Consider the following 14,377-nt stretch of genomic DNA (forward strand, 5'->3'; position numbering starts at 1 on the left):
ATGATTGGCTCTCTCTCTATCATTTTTGACCCTGGTTAATGGGTATATGAGGGTTCATTATTTTATGGGTATTTTATATGTTTGAAATTTTCTAAAGTAAAAAGATTTTAAAACTTTAATCCCAGATATTCTACTGTTTTTACAGTTATTGTAAATGAGATTGTTTCTACAGTTATATTATTTATTTTACTTACAAAGTCTGTTAATTGTTGTATATTATTTTTTAATCCAGCCACATTACTATCATTTCTCATTTATTTTTAAACAGTTTTTAGTTAATCCTCTTGGATTTTCCATTTATTCAATCATAATCTGCAAATAAATCATAAAATGATCAAATTTCCAATTATAATGTTAATTTCTTTATCTTATCTAACTTGTTTACAACTACCTCCAGAATAATACAATAGTATCGATAATAGGAATACTTATCTTGTTCTAACTTTATTAAGAAATGTTCTAGGTATGTGTTTGGTGATTTTGTACTTGTTTGTTGGTGAAGGGGGTAGCTTTCTTTCTCTATTTTGTCCATAATAATGTCTATTTAGATTTTTGTTTCTTCTGAAGTTAGTTTTGATAAATTATGTTGTCCTGAAAATTTTTCAACTTCATCTAAATTTTCAAATTCATTTGCTAAATATTGGACAAAAGCATTTATGTCTTAAAAGTCTCACATTCCATATGTATCCATGGTAATTTTCTACTTAATTCTAGTTTTGTGTATCTATGCTTTTCTTTTTGTTTTTCTCTTGGACTTACTTATAGGTTCTGCCATTCTTTTCTTCTCCAATTAATTAATTTCAAGTTATCATTATTAATCTTTTATTTTGCTCTAGGATTTGTTTTGATGTCCTTTCTCCGATTTCTTGAATTGGTTACTTTTTTCATTTACTTTTAAAACTAATTTCTTCTGGTTATTGCTTTGGCTATATCCATAGTTTCTGATAAGAAGGCCTTTTATTTTTATTACTTTTTGGATATTTTGCAATTATAACTTTGCTTTCCTCCTTGAAGAGTTGTGTAATAAAAAGTTTTTTTAGAGTTTCAAGTGAGTGTATATTTTTAACATTGATACTTAATTTTACTATTTATTTCATTCACTCACAGAATGTTATCTGTAGTATCTCAACTTTGGGAAGTTGAAATTATCCTTTTGTAACTACCTTATTTCACTTAGCATAATGTCCTGAAGTCCCATCCATGTTGTAGTATGCAACAGGATCTCCTTTTTAAAGATGGAATATATTTCATTATATTTACATATATATTTAAGGTGGAATAATATTTCATTATATATACATATGTTACTATCTCATTTGTTGTTGCTTATACCTCTTGGCTATTATGAATAATTCTGCAATGAATAGGAGTGTGCAACTATCTCTTTGAGATCCTGTTTTCAATTCTTTTATATGAATACACATAAATGGAATTGCTGAATTATGTGGTAATTCTGTTTTTAATTTTTTTGTGGAAACTCCATATTGTTTTCTGCAGTAGCTGCACCATTTTACATTCCCAACTACAGTTCTCAGTTTTATAATTGGTTATAAGTTTGTACATTATATTTATGCCTTTCTTCTTCTACTACCCATCCCCTGTTTCCCTTACTATTGGCCAGAACTTTAGCTAGTCAAGATTCTTTACCTGGTGGGGTGATCCAAACCTTCATTCTTCAATAATATAAGTCCTTAAAGTTCTTGCCTCTTTCTGGTAGCCGTTGCACCTTTACTATAGGGCATGAAAATACTAAAAAGAGCTTCCCGAATTCCTGCGTTCCAGAGTGAGTCCACTTTGCTCCAACTGGGTAATCCAGTGAAATTTCCCCCTGAAATGGCTGTAATCATTCCAGCCATTAAAGTAATATTTTTTCTTAGGGAGATATTTTTTTCCTCCCTGCTGGTTCAGTGACACAGGATGACCTGAATGGTGCTGTGGAAATCTCATCTTTTAATTAAATAGAATCATTGTTTTGCCCCGTGAGGGAACATTTCCCGTTGGTAACCAAAACCTCCAAATCAGCAGAATTCAAAGTTGTCAGGATAGAAAGTAAAAATTCTGTGGGAATTACTCCTTGAATCCCAGACCCATGTAATTTAGCTATGGAGAACACAGCACCACATAATGGTCTCTGATTCAAAGTACATACAGCACCCTGTAGTAGAGAACACTACTCTTTCAGGGTTTTGTCTCTCAGCTGCAGCTGGAACTAAGTTCAGAAAGCCACAACAAATTTCAGTTAGGCCAGCTACTTTTACTTGATAAGCTATGTGGTGAGATTGGTTAATTCTATGAATTAGCCAGTTGCTGAACTTCTTTTGCTATGAAATCAGTTCTTTGATCAGAAGGATCAAAATGAGTTATCAATTTTTGTACAAAATTGCATGATGGTAGATAAGTCATCCTATGAGACAGATTGTGATGCTAGCACAAGCATTATGGGCACAGAAAGCAAATCCATATTCCATATTCAAAATATGTACCTATTGCCAGTGAGGGAAAATGTCTACTCCTTCAGTGATGAAAGAGGTCCAATGTAATCAATCTGACATTGGCTGACTGCCTGGTGCCCTTAGAGAATAGTACAATTTCAGGGCTCTGTGTTGTTCTCTGCTCTTAGCAGATTAGGCTTTCAACAGTAACTTTGGCGAGGGCAGCCTTGGCAATGGAAAGTCCTTATTGTTGAGTCCATTCATAGCTTCCATCCCTGCCACAGCCACTTTGTTCATGGGCACTCAAGAAAGCACTGGGGTTACAAGGGAAAGTAGCTTGTTGATATACCAGAATATGCCATTTGCTTCACCTGGTAATTAAGAGCCTCCTCTGTAGTATATGCTGTTTGGAAAGCTTTTACATGTGACACAAGGACCTCCAGAGACTATTCCTATCCTGAGGGATCCTTCCATATACCTTTTCCCCAGAATTCCTTGTCACCAATCTTCTAAGCTTATTTCTTCCCAGTCCCTAAAATCCAGCCGAACTATACAACCATTCACATAATGAATATAGGTCCATACTTCTAGCCACCTCTCCCTTCAAGCAAAGTGAATTCAAAGTGTACTTCAAGTTCTGCCTACTGGAGGATTTTCCTTCACCTCTCTCCTTCAGGGTCACCCTTGTTTGGTATATGACGCTGCAGTTGTCCACTTTAAGTAGTATGAGCATATCATGTACACCAAGAACCCTACTCTGAGATAGGATTGAAATTTGTGTTCCTATCACTAACCCAACTCTCTTCTCAGCTCCATGTCCAGATATTTTCTGGTACAATTATTTTTTATGTTTTAATTAAAAATTTTTGAACATACTTTAAAAATAGAGTATGATGAACCCCCACAATTCTATCAGTCAGCTTTAATAATCACCCATAAAATACTATGCTTGATTCAATTTGCCCTCCACATTTCTTTCAATTTTAATATTTTAAAGCAAATTCTGAACCATTTTGTCTTTTTTCCCCTGGAAACGTCAGTAAGCATTTCAAAACAAAAGAATACACAATTTTCTCACACAACATAATGTGTTACCACATGTAACAAAATGAGCAATAGTCTTGTAATATAATTGAACACCCAATTCAAATTTAAACTTTCTAGTCATCTAAAAATTTTTATATAGTTGGTTAGTGTGTTGAAATAAGGATCTGAACAATTTGAATTTGCTTATAATGTTACTCAAATCTCTTTTAAGCTTCTTTTCTTCTAGGACAACTTTTGTCTTTTAAAAAAAACCCCACATTCTAGATTTGACTGACTGCTTTTTGTTTTGTTTTTAACTTATTTCACTACCCCGCACATTTCCTTGTAGATGGAAAATTAGATCTAAAAGCTTGATTAAATTAAGGTTAAATTAGTCAGGAGGGCAAAGACAACTCTCTTTCATGGAATCAGGGTACATACAAAGTCTGGCTGTTTCCATTTTAGTGATACTAAAATTCATAAGTGACTTCAGACAGATATAGTTCTTTTTAAAGTTCCTGGACATATCCCCAGGATAATCCACTCACACACTCCCAGAATGCTTTTCTTCCTTTTTTCATCTGTCTTTGTTCAGGGCAGTAAGTTCTTTTCTTTCTCCCCCATCCCCTTTCTAGGTGTGTTAACTAGATTTTTATTTTTTATTTTTCAAAGTATATTTTATTGATCATGCTGTTACACTTGTTCCAATTATTTCCCCTTTACCATCCTCTGACAAGCACCCACTTTCCCTCCAGTATTTCCCATCCTCTCAACTTAGTTCATGTCCATGAGTTGTGCATGTAAATTCTTTGGCTTCACATTTCCTCTACTATTCTTATCATCCACCTGTCTATTTTATTCCTACAAATTATGGTTCTTGATCCCTGCATCATTTCTCCCTTTCTCTCCCTTCTCCCCAAGCATATAACCCTCCAAAGGATCCCCATACCTATGATTCTGTTCTTATTCTAGTTGTTTGCTTAGTTTGTTTTTATTTTTATTTTTTTAGATTCAGTTGTTGATAGTTGTGAGTTTGCTGTCATTTTAATGTTCATAGTTTTGATCTTCTTTTTCTTAAATAAGTCCCTTCAACATTTCATATAATAATGGCTTGGTGATGATGAACCCTAGCTTTACCTTTTCTGGGAAGCACTTTATCTGCCCTTCCATTCTAAATGATAGCTTGGCTGTATAGACTAATCTAGGTTACAGGTTATTTGATTTTCATCACTTTGAATACTTCTTGCCAGTCCCTTCTTGCCTGCAAAGTTTCTTTTGAGAAATCAGTTGACAGTCTTATGGGAACTCTTTGGAGGTCACTGTCTTCTTTTCTCTTGCTGCTTTTAATATTCTCTTTATCTTTAACCTTTGGCATTTCAATTATGATGTGTCTTGGTGTGGTCTTCTTTGGACCCAACTTATTTGTGACTCTGTGCTTCCTTGATTTGTATGTCTATTACCTTCTTCAAAGGGGAAGTTTTCTTTAATTAGGTTTTTAAAATAAGTTTCCAATTTCTTGCTCTTTCTCTTCTCCTTCTGGCACCACAATGATTCAGATGTTGGTATGTATAAAGTTGTCCCACAGGTTCCTAATCCTCTCCTCATTTTTTTCAATTCTTGTTTATTCCTTCTGTTCAGAGTGAATGTTTATTTCACTCCTTTGTTCCAAATCATTGCTCTGAATCCTGGCTTCCTTTCCATCACTGTTAGTTCCTTGTATATTTTTCTTTATCTCACTTTGTATAACCTTCGCTTCTTCCTTTATTTTGTGGCCACACTCAATCATTTCTGTAAACATCTTTATCACCAGTGTTTTGAACTCTGCATCTGAAAACTTGGCTATCTTCATTCTGTTTAGTATTTTTTCTGGGGTTTTGTTCTGTTCTTTCATCTGGGCCATATTTCTTTACCTCCTCAATTTGGCAGCCTCCCTGTATTTGTTTCTGTGTATTGGGTAGAGCTGTTTTGCCTCCGTGCCTTGTAGTAGGTGTCCCATAGGGTCCAGTGGCACAGCCTCCCCTATCACCCAAGCTGGGTACTCCAGGTGTACCCTTCATGTGGACTGAGTACACCCTCCTCTTGTAATTGAACCTTGGTTGCTATTGGCAGAGCAATGGGAGGGCTTTACCCAGGCCAGTCAGCTGCAAGGACTGACAGTGAACATTGACCACTACCTTCTGCCCTCTGTGGAGGATCAGTTGTGCAGGGGCAGGGTGGTGTGCTTCAACATGGTCTGTAGCTGTCCACTGGGTGTGCTGGCCCAGGGGTTTTCCTGGTGGTGTAGGCCAAAATCAGTCCCCATCTGTGTTTTTCCTGTGAATATAATCTGCCTGCTGGTAGTGCCAGGTCTGGGGCTCACTGAGGCCAGCTGTTGCTTATTTGACAGGATTTAGGAAGTTTTGAAGCATGAGCTAAGAATAGTCATTCATATGGAAAAGCAACTTGGGTGGACCCATAAGTTGGGTGGAGTAGAGTCTCTTGGAATCTCCAAGATGGGTCAAACAGTGTTAGCCAGGTTGCTGGAGTCTAAGTATGGCACCAGCTTGCTGGTTACATCGAGGTCGATGTGGTTTCTTTAATTGCATAGTTGTCAGACTTCCATTCAACTTGATTTTTGATGATTCTGGCTGATGGTTGTTCTATATTTTAGTTCTAATTTTGCTACCTCAGCTTTTTTTTTATGAAATATCTTTTTCCCTCCCTTTATTTTCAGTCTGTATGTGTGTTTTTATCTGAATTATCTTTTATTTTTACTTTTTAGAAAAATTTATTGGGGTGACATTGGTTAATAAAATTATATAGATTTCTGGTGTACAATTCTATAATACATCATCTGTATATTGTATAGTTTAACCATCCTAAGTTGAAGTGAGTATCTTTTATGTAATATGTAACACACAGTGCTTTCTGAAAGCAGGAACCTCATGGTTGGGGGTGGTCTGATTCTTTATCTAGTTGTTTTGCTAATAGCTATGTCATTCAGCTGGCCATATGTTAATTCAAGATGAATGTCTTCTGCCCTGGCCAGGTGGCTTGGTTGGTTGAAGCAATATCCATACACAAAAAGGTTGCATGTTCCATCCCTGGTCAGGGCACATACCTGAGATGCGGCTTTGATCCTAAGTCAGGGTGCATACAGGAGGCAACCAATTGGTGCTTCTCTCCCACATTGATGTTTCTAATTCCCCATTCCTCTATCTAAAATTGGTAAACATATCCTCAGGTGAGAATTTAAAACAAAAAAGATGAATGTCTTCTGAAATGGATGCTTTGGGAATCTAAAGCTTAATGTCAGACACTTATATTACTATTAGAAAATTAAATGTCAGGCTCTTGCACTATAGTTAATTACAAGGTCCATATTACTCCATATAGTTCATGATCATTGTGAGGACAATGGAGTCTAGTCAGACTTCCTCACCCTGGATGCCCAGGCATGGGCTGCTTAAGATAACATTAGATTCGCATGCACAGTGCACTCGCAGTTTTGTAAGCATTGATGTCATATTTTGGCTAGTAGTTAGCTTTGTCTATACATAATATAAAAGGGGCAGGAACCCCCACAGGAGGGTTCATGTTCAGACAACAGGCAGTGAGTGAATGGAGGAGCTGCACCAAGCGCCGGCGGGGCCAAGCAAGTGAATGGCAGGGGTACGCGTGTAAATACTGTAATGTTTGCAATAAAGAACTGTCAGAGACCCTAACCTTGCCTCACATGTCCTTCTGATTGCCAAAAAAAAAAAAAAAAAAAAAGGAAAAAGCATTGGGTTCCATGATAATCATGTTTAGAGAGAAACTAGAGTTGCTCAAAATCAGATTTGGATATACACAATAAAGTCACTTGTGAGGCCCAATATTATTGCTAGGTTAAAGGGACTTGTGATAATGATCTGAATCTAAGTCATAACATCAACAAAAACATCAATAATTAACATTTATTGAATTCTTAGTATGTGCCAGACACTGTGCTAACTGCCCATGCAATAGGGCCAATTATGATTTTTCTTTTACAGATGCAGACAGTGTCACACAGATAATGAGTGGTGGGCATGAAGAAACAAACCAGGTGTTTTGTCATTGTCGGGTAAGAAGAAAATTTCTTCTACCCTTCCAGGTTCTTCTAGCTGGTCTAATCAAATCAGCAGGAGACAGATTAACAAGAGAAAATAACCAAATTTAATTAATATATATGGGAGTCAGAGACACATATTGAAGACTCAGAGACAGAAAGGGAAAATGGGGACTATGACTTTCTGAGCTAAAGATGAGCTGTGGTGTCTGGGGGCTTCTGAGGGCAGAAAGGTCATTCATAGGATGATAAAAAGAGATGTTCAGTAATTAGATATTTGCCATGCTTTCTTGGGCAAGGCACCTTATGTAAATTCTTTTAGGGAGAGGTAAAAGTTTCTCTTGAGCCTTCAGGGTCTTGTGGGTGAGAAAGAAACTTTTCTCAATCATTGAGTTTCTTTTGACTAGTCTAATAATCAAACAGACATGAGACAGATTAACAAAAGAAAATAACCCAATTTAATTACATATGTATGTATGGGGAGTCTGCATACATGAGAGAGTCAGAGACCCCACATGTCAGAGACCCTACATACCTGAGAGGTTTAGAGGCAGAAAGGGAAACTGAAGAACATATATTTGTATAAGACATTCTGAGCTAGGGATGAGGTAAGGCACCTTGGAGCTTCAGAAGGTAATTGCAGGAGAGCACATGCTCCATAATCAGTAGTTTGCTCTACTGTATAGGTAGGTTTTCTCTCACAATCTGTTATTATATGCAAGTCCCCTAATTCAAATTCTTCCAGGTAGTTAAGGGTAAAGGGACAGATGTTAATCTTGAGCCCACAGGGTCTTGGTTCCCTTCAACTCAAAACAATCTGCATACCACAGAGGCACATCTTGGGGTGACTCATTCTGAACCCCTACAATTGCCTTCAGCTCAAAATAATTCACATGCCAAAGTGTCACATTTTAGGGAGGCCTGTCTGAAACCTTTTAACCTGCCCAGGTCATAGTAAAATTTTCCATTTCTAAGACAGTGTGACTTTTTTTCTATTATAAGGATGCTATCATGTGAAAGGAAACTTTTACCACTGTCCTCCAATTCTTTCCATTGTCCCAGCACCTTAAAGGAATAAAAACTCAATCCAACAACTCTTCATCTCTTTGCAACTTGTCTAATTAACCACTACTGCTGCATTTGTTTTATACATTCTTTTTTACTCTCTCCAATTTCCCCTTCTCTATTCATTTCCTACCTTCATTTTCCTTGCCACACTGCTACCACATTTCAACCTCTCTTTTGTCAGTATTTTAAGTTTTTGGACCCTTTGCCTTTTGATTACACTTATCTAGAAACCCCTAGACCTGGAATGGATTCAGATAGCCATCATCTTTATTCCTACACTTAGGCTGCTGAATGTTATTGTAGAAATTGCATAACCAGACAGAACCCTATTACAGTATGTTTGCAGCCTATTTCTATCAATTCAGCTGCGACCTCAAAACCATCCAGCCTCTTACTGCGATGTTTTAATAATCAGCCCATCTCCACTACCTGCAATGACTATTTCAAACTTTCTCCACTCTTCTCAAATCTCCAGGCTCCAGGACAACCTCACTTTCTACAGATAGTCTTGCCTCCAAATTAACAGAGTAAATAAAGGCAATCAGATGAAAATTTCTTCAGCTTCCTGTTTGAGTTTACACACATTCTGTTTTTTCTTCAATGGTGGAGAAGAACCTTTCCATCCAAGATCCTTTCCTCCCTCTGTGCTCTGGATCTTGTCCTTCATCCAGGCAGTTAGGGTCTAATCTAGATTGAGTGGGGGTAGAATGAATTAAAAAAGACCTTAATAAAGCAATGACAGAAAGGTTATCTGAAGGACAAATGGGATGTCGGACTAGAAGAAACAAGGGTGAGGTGGACGTTGCTTAAAAAAAATTGTAGGCAGAGAGTCCTGACTAATGTGGCTCAGTGAACTGAGCACTGGCCTGTGAACTAAAAGGCTGCCAGTTCGATTCCCAGTCAGGGCACAGGCCTGGGTTGTGGGCCAGGTCCCCAGTTGGGGTTGTGCAAGAGGCAACCAATATGTCTCTCGCGCATTGATGTTTGTCTTCCTCTTTTTCTCCCTCCCTTCCCCTCTCTCTAAAAATAAATAAATAAAATATAAAAAAATATTCTAGGCTGAGAGAAAATAAACTGGACGTGTACACTTGAGACAGGCAAAGAGGAAACTTCTTTCTCAGGAAACTTGTTCTGATGATGATTCTTTCTCTTCTGAGTCTTACACCTATCACATTTTAATGGCTTCTTTCATTTTTGCATTTAAATATACTCAAGTTCTTCCATCCTAAGAAAAAGTAAAAATAAATAAAATAAAACACAAGAGCTTGCTTTAGCTGCTGTGCTCTCGCAGGCACAGTGGTGCCTGTGCCCACATCCTGTTTGTTCTTCTCTGACAAGTCCTTAGTGGCTTTTGTCAGTTCATGATTTTCTAATAAACCACTGATGTGGGCATTTCACAGAAGGCGGCCTGAGGACCTCTTCACTTCTAATTCTATGGTCTTTGTCTAAGTTTAGGGGTCAGCAAAGTTTCTGTAAATGGTCGCAGAACAAATAATTTAGGCATTGCAGATCATACAATCTCTGGGTTTCCATCACGACTACTAAACTCTGCCATTATGGCTTAAAAGTTGCCAATAAGTAGGTGTGGATGCGTTTCAATAAAATTTTATTTACAGACATGAAATATAAATTTTATGTAATCTTCATATGTCAAAAATATTCTTCTTTTGAATTTTTTCTCCAGTCATTTAAACATGTAAAAATAATTCATAGCTGGTAGGCTGTACACAATGACATGGACAGCCCATGGCCACCATTTGTGCCTTGCACTCAGTTGCCTCCTCTACCCTTGTGGCTTTAATTACCATTTATACACAGAAAATCCCAAATTTAAACCTTCAATCATAGCATATGGTACCTTAAAATTAACACACCCTAAGATGACACTGATTCTTCTTCATCCTACAAATTTGATTAAACACAAGGTCTTGCTGATTAGATAGGCTACTTATTTCTTGAAACTATTATCTTCTCATCATTAACTCTGCAATCATTCTAATCCAAGCCACCATCATCGTTTGCTCTCCTGTAATCGCTTCCTAAGTGGTCTCCTAATATCTCCTCCTGTCCCCCTGCAATCCATTTGGCAGCCTGGGTAATATTTGAAAGCACTAATCTGATAAGAATACTTTCCTGCTTCAAGCTCTTTTGTCACTTTGCCAGAAAAGTCTCTCAGATTAAAGCCTGGAGGTTGCTGCATGATCTACCCAACAGTTGCCCCTCCCTCCTCACCTGTCCCTCTTACCCCACTCCCTTCCCTTACTTTAATCAAACTGATACTGAACTGGTCTGTACATTTTAACCTTTCTTACCTACCCTAAGACCATAAAAACATTCTCCCATATTTTCTATGAACAATTTGGCTGTTTTTGATTTCCACATTTACCACTTTAATATATCTGGACATTATTTGTGAGGTATAAGTAATAAATTTAATATTATCTTTACCGATATGGGTAGCCAATGTTTCCAATACCATTTATTGCATAGTGCTGATTTTTAGTGCTATTTTCTTCCCATTTTAAGTTCCTTGGGTCAGTTTCTAAACTCTCTATTATTTTTCATTGGTCTATCTTCCTAATAGTAATACAATAATTTTTCTTATTATGGTTAAAATTTTCTTGAGTATTTTTGGTCTTTACATATGCAAATTAGTACTAGGATCCAGCTGTGATTTTTATTGGAATACATCAATAAAATATTAGTAGTCCCCTTTTGAGGATAATATCCAAAAGCCAGGAGAATGAGAACTAGAAACACTAACTTCGATAAACTAAAAGGAATCAAAAGTAATCCACTAAGTATGTGGAAAGGCTTTCAAAGCAGCAAAAATCAAACCCTAGTGTATGTGGACAGAAACAGATAGGGCATGTGTGTATTTCTACAAACCTCAGAAAGAGCCAGCGAAGTATTTTTATCCAAGGTGAGGGACACTCTCAGAATCAAAAATTCTCCCTTTTTGTACATCAATGAGATCAAGATGTCTGGGCTGGCAGTAAGAATGTCTATGGACCTGGTTTGGTTCCAAAAAAGCAAAGAAGATAAGGTTGAGAAAACTCATAAGTAAGCCGAATTTATAACTTCTTACCCAAAACCTACTGCAAACACAATAGTGGAATGTGGAATTTCAGAAGCATTTTCTTCAATAAAGATATCCACTATCACTGTTATTTTAAAGGAAATTGTAGCCAGATAAATAAGGAAAGAAAAAGAAGGTATAAAAATTGAAGAAGTAATTAATTTGTCATTATTTCAGACAGCATGCTTGTCTAGATAGAAAATAAGCTAAGAGTCTACAAGAAAGCTTCTAGAATCAATAAACAAGATTAGCAGGTTGCTATATAAGATCATTATATATAAGTGAATGGTGTTCACATATATCAGCAAAGTATAGTAACAGCATTGATTAAAAAAAATCACAAGTAACTAAGGATAAATTTAACAAATGATGTGTAAGGTCTTAACAGATAATTTAAAATTTTTATAAAAGAGTTTAAAATAGAATGCCCTATTTTCCAGCCAGAACCATGGAGGGTACAAAAGAGAAAAAGAAGAAGAAGGTTCTGGCAATGCCAGAAACCCTTAAAAAAAAACAAAACAAAGGAATTTTGCAGAGCTGAAGATCAAGTGTCTGAGAAAGTAGTTTGCACTAAAGATGCTTCAAAAGGCAATGAGGAAGTTTATCTATGAGAAAGCTAAGCACTATAACAAGGAATACAGGCAGATGTACAGAACTGAGATTCAAATGGCTAGAATAGCAAGAAAAGTTGGAAACTTCTATGTACCTGCAGAACCCAAATTGGCATTTGTCATCAGGATCAGAGGAATCAATGATGTGAGTCCAAAGGTCTGAAAGGTGCTGCAGCTTCTTTGTCTTCACCAGATCTTCAATGGTACCTCCTTTAAGCTCAACATGCTGAGGATATATTGCATGGTGGTACCCAAACCTGAATTGATCTACAAGCATGGTTAAAGCAAAATCAACAAAAAACAAAATTGCCCTGACAGATAATGCATTGATTGCTTGATCTCTTGGTAAATATGACATCATATGCATGGAGCATCTAATTCACGGGAACCATACTGTTGGAAAATGCTTCAAAGAAGCAAACAACTTCCTGTGGCCCTTCAAATTATCTTCTCTATGAGGAGGAATGAAGAAAAAGACCACCCATTTTGCAGAAAGTGGAGATGCTGGTAACAGGGAAGACCAAGTCAACAGGCTTATTAGAAGAATGAACTAAAGTATCTACCATGGTCATTTTTGTAATCTGGTCAGTTAATAAACAGTGACTGCTTTTAAACTGAAAAAGAAAATGGAATGCTATCCCATTTCAATGGATCAAACGGTTCTATATTTTAAAGATGGCAATAATTCCAAATTAATTTATAAATTCCATGCAGATCCAATAAAAATCACAACAGGACTCTTAACAGAACTTTACAAACTAATCCTAGTACTAATTTGCAAGTATAAATACCAAAAAACTGGATGTCTCTATTAATTCTATTTTAGTTGCCTTTATTAATTGATTTCTTAGGTGTTGGTGCTTATGTTTATTGAATTTGATGTTTCTTTTGTGGTTTAGTTTTCTTCAGTTGTTGTTGATATTTGTTGGTATGTCTGCTTTTTTATGTTCAAGATTCCATGTCCTCCTATCTGTGGACACTAATTATATTCAACACAGTATGTGATTTTGGGGAAAGGAAAAACTATGCTTTCAGATAGAAGTCATTATGCCCTTTCATGTTTATCTTTGCTATCATTCCTCCTGAGTGTCACTAGCCAGCCACTTAGATATTGCACAACTTCTCATTCCCAGATATTGACACCAAGGGCCAGCAAACATTTTCTATAAAGGGCCCAATAGTAATATTTTAGGTTTTGCAGGCCATATAGGGTCTCTGTTATATATTCTTTGTTTTTCTAGTTTAATGCTTTAAATGTAAAAATGTACATGTAAAGTGTAAAAAAATGTAAAATGCAAAAACCATAGTCACTTTGCAGGCAATACAAAAAGATAAATAAGGGAAGGGTCTAGTCAAGGAACGTGTATGAATGACTCATGGACATGGACGACGGGGAGGGATATGACTGCGGGAGAAGGGGTGGGCTGGGTGGGGGGGAGCAATGGGGGATAAATGGGACAACTGTAATTGAAAAACCCAAAAATAAAAGAAAAACCAAAAAATAAAATTAAAAAAAAATAGGTCACAGGCTGACTCGGTCTATGGAGCATGACTGCTGACCCTTGCTCTGATTCTACACTCACTGTTCCAACCTGGTACAAATGCTTCTCTTTCCTGTTGCTTAATGTAAGTGGAGGATGAAAGAGAGGACTGACTTAGTAGGTTTTTCATAATTTAGTTTTCCAACCAATTAACATTTGCCCCACGTTCCATCTTCTTTCTTCCAAGACTTCCTTCTGCTTCTGAGTGTAATACAATCTCAGGACCCTTCCTATTCTAACCAGATGCATCTCTTCCATAAGATTTGGACTTTGATTTTTTTAAAGATTTTATTTTTATAGAGAGGGGACGGGAAAGAGAAATAGAGGGAGAGAAACATTGATTGGTTGCCTCTCATACATCCCCAGCTGGTGACCCAGCTTGCAACACAGGCATGTGCCCTGACTGGGAGTTGAACTGGTGACCTTTCAGTTCACAGGCCAGTGCTCAATCCACTGAGCCACACCAGCCAGGGCCGATTTACTTTTAATGCTGTCCCATACGCTCTATGTCTTCCAAAGGAGCTTCTGATGTTACTCTTCATTGTTTTCCA

The 14,377-nt window shown here is 36.9% G+C and overlaps 1 pseudogene; it reads left to right on the forward strand.

Moving 5' to 3' along the window:
• The first annotated feature begins 12,250 nt into the window (after window positions 1-12,250).
• Window positions 12,251-12,839, forward strand: LOC150015512 (large ribosomal subunit protein uL30 pseudogene; annotated as a pseudogene).
• Window positions 12,840-14,377: the final 1,538 nt, after the last annotated feature.

This window comes from Furipterus horrens, unplaced genomic scaffold, assembly GCF_987537825.1.
Source record: "Furipterus horrens unplaced genomic scaffold, mFurHor1.1.pri manual_scaffold_3, whole genome shotgun sequence".
Classification (NCBI taxonomy): Eukaryota; Metazoa; Chordata; class Mammalia; order Chiroptera; family Furipteridae; genus Furipterus; species Furipterus horrens.